The following is a 6,007-nucleotide window of genomic DNA, read 5'->3' as shown; positions in this document are numbered from 1 at the left end:
CTAAACCTGATAAACAGCTTCAGTACAGTAGCTGGATATAAAATTAACTCAAACAAATCAGTGACCTTTCTCTACACAAAGGGTAAACAGGATGAGAAAGAAATTAGGGAGACAACACCCTTCACAATAGTCACAAATAATATGAAACATATTGGTATGACCCTAACTAAGAAAGTGAAAGATCTGTATGATAAGAACTTCAAGTCTCTGAAGAAAGAAATTGAAGAACATATCAGAAGATGGAAAGTACTCTCATACTCATGGATTGGCAGGATTAATATAGTAAAAATGGCTATCCTGCTGAAAGCAATATACAGATTCAATGCAATCCCCATCAAAATTTCCACTCAAGCTGGGTGTGGTGACATACACCTTTAATCCCATCACTCAGGAGGCAGAGGCAGGCGGATTTCTGAGTTCAAGGCCATCCTGTTCTACAAAGTGAGTTCCAGGACAGCCAGGGCTATACAGAGAAACCTTATCTTAAAAACAAACCAACAATAACAAAAAAACCCAAACAAACAAAAACAAAACAAAAAAATTAAAGACATGCATCTCAATTGTTATGCTCCTAAATCCTCCAAAGATCCATGTGACTTTATTAGTGGGAGGTCTATCACCATCTTGGCGATTCCTTCTCCTCAGTATCTAAGAACCTCAGAGATTCACTTATCCCAGAGGAAACTCAGGCTCAAAGTGAGAAATACAGTTGCTTCGAGTATTCTGCCTCAACCTTATCACCTGGGGTTGCTATTAAACATCAGTCCTGTGTAAATCTAATGATCACAGTAAGTTACACTTGCATCAACAGTGGTGCCCACCCTCTCTTGCTTCAGGCTGATACACTAAGGTACAGTTCTCTCAAGACAAAATCAAGATAACAGGGTTCTAGCCTGAGCCATACGTTGTACCCTGGCCCTCTACTAAAATTCATTTGGGCTTTAGGGAAGTCGATGCAGAAATGTCTTTGTTTCAGGAGGTCTGCAGAGGGGCTTTAGCAAGTCAAACAGATGTTCCATTAGATTGTCTAAAAGCACCTTATAGGAGGCATCCGAGACTTATGCCTTATGCCCCTATTCTTATGAGACAGGTGCCATGTCTCTTCTCTGCCCTTTCCTCTGCCTAGCAATTCGTTACCTCTGCTCATCACTGGCTGTGAGCAGTGAGAGGCACCTGCTAGAGATAAGATGTGGTAGGTGACTGCCACCATCCCATCCCTTCCATGTGGCCATGGCTTCTCACACTTCCCATCTGTGGGAACCACCATTGTTGGTTTCCCTAATCTTTCCCACACTTCTGAATGTGCACCTTTACAAAGCTAACTTTGCATTTCCAGGCATTTCCTTTGGTGGCATCTGTTTCCTACTGAAAACATAACTAATGAATCAGCTTTCTTAAAGTGATCTGATTTATTTAAGCAAACTTCACTTCTGGCTACTGAAATTTGATATGCACAATGTTCTCCCATGGCCTAACTCAAGAGGACTGGCAATCATAGACATATTCCATGGCTGGAAGTTTAAAATAACCACTTTACTAATACAAATACAATACTAAATAATACTAATAAAAGGTTTCCTCTATAGCCCAATAAGCAAATTCTTTCTTCAGTGGAGCTGGGCGAATGGCAAGTTGATTGTGACTAATTTGGTCTTTTAGTAATTGGTAATTGGTGAAGTGATTTGACAAGTTGATGTTTAATTGACCTGTTTCTTTTGTTGTCATTAAGGTTTATTTGTCTTATGTGTACAAATGTTTTGCCTGCATGTATATAATTATACTGCCTGTGTGTGTGGTGGTGGCCACAGCAAAAAACAAAGGCAGTAGATCCCCTAAAACTGGAGTTACAGACAAGTGTAGTGCTAGAAACTGAGACTAGTCCTCTGGAAGTGCATCCAGTGTTTGTATTTGCTGAGCCCTCTATCCAGCCTACATTATTAGCCTGTTTCTACACACAACAACCCTGACTAGACCCTGAACCCAACCTGTTTCCTTGTGTTGGTTTTGAAGCCTCGTGTTTCCCAGAACACTAAGATCACTTGAGAATAGGAATCTCTTGCTACTTCTCTTTATATTTTCCTACTTCTGTTCAAGGGCTGGATGCAGTATTTTTCATAATAATAACTCAATAAATGTTTGTGGAAGTGAGTGAACAATAATCCACAGTGAAAGATTGTGCGCACGCACATACACACAAACACACACACAATCATAAACTTATGGGCAGGTCAATAGCTGAAAAGATTTTCTCACTATGGCACTCCAACTATTTCTAATAAAGCCTTTCAAAAATACTAGTAATTTCCTAAATGATGCCCAACATGTACCTATTCTCGAATAGAATTTCCAAACTCTACAGGCTATTTTAACTGTTCTCACCACAAAAATCTCTCTTGAAATTTAAAACTCAGACTGAAGGCTGACCAGGATCCAAACATGAAAATGGTGGCTCTGTCTTTGATTTCTAAATTAGGACCAGAGAAATTACTCTCCCAGCAGTATTTTTAGCAGTGTGAGGGAAGGAGCTCCCTGTACAGTTTCTTGGCAGGCTCACAGTCTGTCACTCCTGAGCCTGTTCTGTGAATCCTTCCAGCTTCCCCACCAGTCAGCATCTTCAGTCCTGCCTGTGGACTATGGAACTCATCAGCACTCTTTTGCCCAAGTTGAGACATTTAAAACATCAGAATTCAGCAGGACATGGTGACACACACCTTTAATCTCAGCACTGGGGAGACAGAGGCAGGCATATCTCTATGAGTTTGAGGCCAAGCTGGTCTATATATGAGTTCTAGGCCTACAAGGCCTACATAGAGAAACCCTATCTCAAACAAAATCAGCAGAGTTCGGGGGGGGGGGGGACATAATCTACTGGAACTCAGTATACATTCCAATAATAGTGTTGTAAAAAGGACCAACTCATGTTTGTGCATACTAAGCATTCTTTGTATTTAATCAACTGCTTGAAAAAACAGATACAATGTACTCCTTCTATGGATGAGGAAATAGGATACCTAAAATATACCCAATATCCCACTACTGGTTAACTAGAAACAACACACTTAATTCATCTAGTACTCTACTGCATATGCCTCTCATTTATTCTCACAAAAAACCCAAAATATAAACTATAAACTGCCCCAATTGGTACCATTCTGTAAAATTAAGAATGGAGCAGAACCTCTGGATTTGCACAGCAGGAAGAGATTGATGATTAGCAAAGCCAGTATGGGGGAGAGGGCATGTCTACTGGGCCCCAAACTTAAGCAACAGGGTCAGAGAGAAGGCTATTCCTCTGCAGTACAGGCCAGGACACCCTGGTGAGAGTGTCAGAATAGTGACAACCTGCTAAGTTTTCCCAAGACAATGCCATCATTGAAAGACAAGCTGCTGGGAACTGCTGAAGTCCTTTGACACTATCATAATGACACTAGCTTTGAAGTCCCCAAACAATCGACTTTAAAAAAAAATTATTAGATATTTTCTTTATTTATATTTCAAATGTTATCCCCTTTCTAGTTTCCCCTCCAAAAATCCCCTATCTCCTCCCACCTCCCCCTGCTCCCCAATCCACCCACTCCCATTCCCAGTCCTGGCATTTCCCTACACTGGGACATAGAGCCCTCACAGGAACAAGGGCCTCTGCTCCCATTGATGACTAGGCCACCCTCTGCTACATACATAGCTAGAGTCACAAGTTCCACCATGTGTTTTCTAACAATCAAATTTTAAGAAAATTTCACATGCTCAAGATATAATTTTAAGTAACACATTGTTTTTAAATTTTAAAAAATTAGAAACATTGTCTATTGCCCTAGCTCTCCCAACATATGAAGAACAAGCTGAAAGAAGGTATTCTGCTACTTTCAGACATGGCACCTGTTTTAAAATCAACTCTTTATGTTATTGTTTACTAAGAGCCTTTCACTTCCCTAACTGCCTTTCAAATGAACAACAGTGAATGCCTGGGGAGTTTCCAAAGTCCTGGGCTTCATCCCAGCACAGAGTAGCCCATAATCTCTTGCATCAGCAGATCAAGCTAGAGGTGTGGGTGAGAGTCACCTCCTCTCTCTCTCTCCACATGCTCATAGCAGATCTCTTCTCTCTCTCTCTCTCTCTCTCTCTCTCTCTCTCTCTCTCTCTCTCTCTCTCTCTCTCTCTCTCTCCTACTCTCTAAACTCCCCTCCCCATACCCTGAATAAACTCTAGTCTATAATTATACCATAGTGTGGCTAGTCTATCAGGGGGAAGGAATGCTTCAGCAGGGGCCCACAGAGGCACCCCCTACCCCCATACCTGACTACACCTCCACTAAACATATTTTCTTTCCCCTTTATTAGTTTATAAACACAGCATTTGGTGCTGAGACTCAGATTTATAAATTCTGCAGGTTTGCAGCCCCCTGCTACCACATGAGGAGTCAAGACTCGATAGCCCAATTTTCAGAGAACTGGTAAGTTTCCTCCCCACACTGGTTAGAGTTAATGGTCCCAGGGGAAAGTTCTTGAGCTCAAACCTACTCCTATGCTGCCTTTGAGGATGGAGGCATTCAGTCTTTTCACTGACCCTCATTCTTGGATGTTTTCTCTTGAATGAGATTTCATCTCTCCTCTAAGATGGTTCCTTTCTCACTGCTGAGAAATCCCAGGCCTGGGTGAACTGTTCTCTGTCACTCAGGGCACAAGCCCCTATCACACCATGTGATGACCTGGTGGTCTGGCCTGTCTGTCAGCCTCTCTGGTTATTAATAGTATCCTCATGAAACTGGTAGAGGTAGTTAATAACCCTATTCTTATCTTTGGGTTTGTCTATGCTGCCTTGTCTCTACCTACTGGGGTGTCCTGGTCTAATGGTCTAATTCAAACAATATCTCTACATGGCCACTAAACTGGCAGTTGGAAACAACTCTCACTACAAAAGGGAACTGAGGCTGTTCCACAGCACACTGTGCATGGGTCTAGCCAGGAGAGAGTTGTACTCCCAGGAGTGCTGACACAGGCTTACAAACCCACAGTTGGAAAAAGCTCCAGGAAGAGACAGAAAGACAGTCTAGCACCAGAGATAACCATATGGTGAAAGACAAACACAAGAATCTTACCTAGAGAAACCAAGGTTGCGTGGCATCAAAACCCAGTGCTCCCACCATAGAAAGTCCTGGATACCTGAAAACACTGGAAGAGCAAGACTCTGATTTAAAATCACATCTCATGATGATAGAGGACTTTAAAAAGGACAAAAATAACTCCCTTAAAGAAATAAAGAAGAGTACAAGTAAACATCTAGAAGTCCTTAAAGAGAAAAACACAAAACCCCCTTAAAGATTTACAGGAGAACACAATGAAACAGGTGAAGGAATTGAATAAAACAATCTAGTACATAAAAACAGAAGGAGGAGAAATAAAGAAATCACAAAGGGAGACAACCCTGGAGACAGAAAATCTAAGAAAGAGATTGGGAGTCACAGATGCAAGTATCACCAACAGAATAAAAGAAATAGAAGAGAAAATATCAGGTGCAGAAGACACAGGTACATTGACACAATAATCAAAGAAAATGCAAAACACAAAAAGCTCCTAACCCAAAACATCCAGGAAATCCAGGACACAATGAGAAGAACAAACCTAAGGATAATAGGAATAGAAGAGAATGAAAATTCCCAACTTAAAGAGCCAGTAAATATCTTCAAAAAAATTATAAAAGAAAACTTCCCATACCTAAAGAAAGAGATGCTCGCTTGGTTCCGGGACTCCGCTGAACTTAGGAACTTAGTCTGCACAGGTGAGAGTGTGCACCACAGAGGCAGACAGCTTCTGGGACAGGCGGGAGCCACAGAGCNGCTGAGGCAGCACCCTTTTGGGGCCGCAGACATCCAGCACCCTCCCAGCCAGAGGACAGTGGTCCCACCCTGCATGGGAGCCCACTGTCTCAGGGGCAGGGAGCGCCATCTTGGTTCTGGGACTCCTCCGAACTTAGGAACTTAGTCTGCACAGGTGAGAGTGTGCACCACAGA

Source organism: Mus caroli, chromosome 1, assembly GCF_900094665.2.
Source record: "Mus caroli chromosome 1, CAROLI_EIJ_v1.1, whole genome shotgun sequence".
NCBI lineage: Eukaryota > Metazoa > Chordata > Mammalia > Rodentia > Muridae > Mus > Mus caroli.
Note: the sequence above shows the minus strand (reverse complement) of the source record.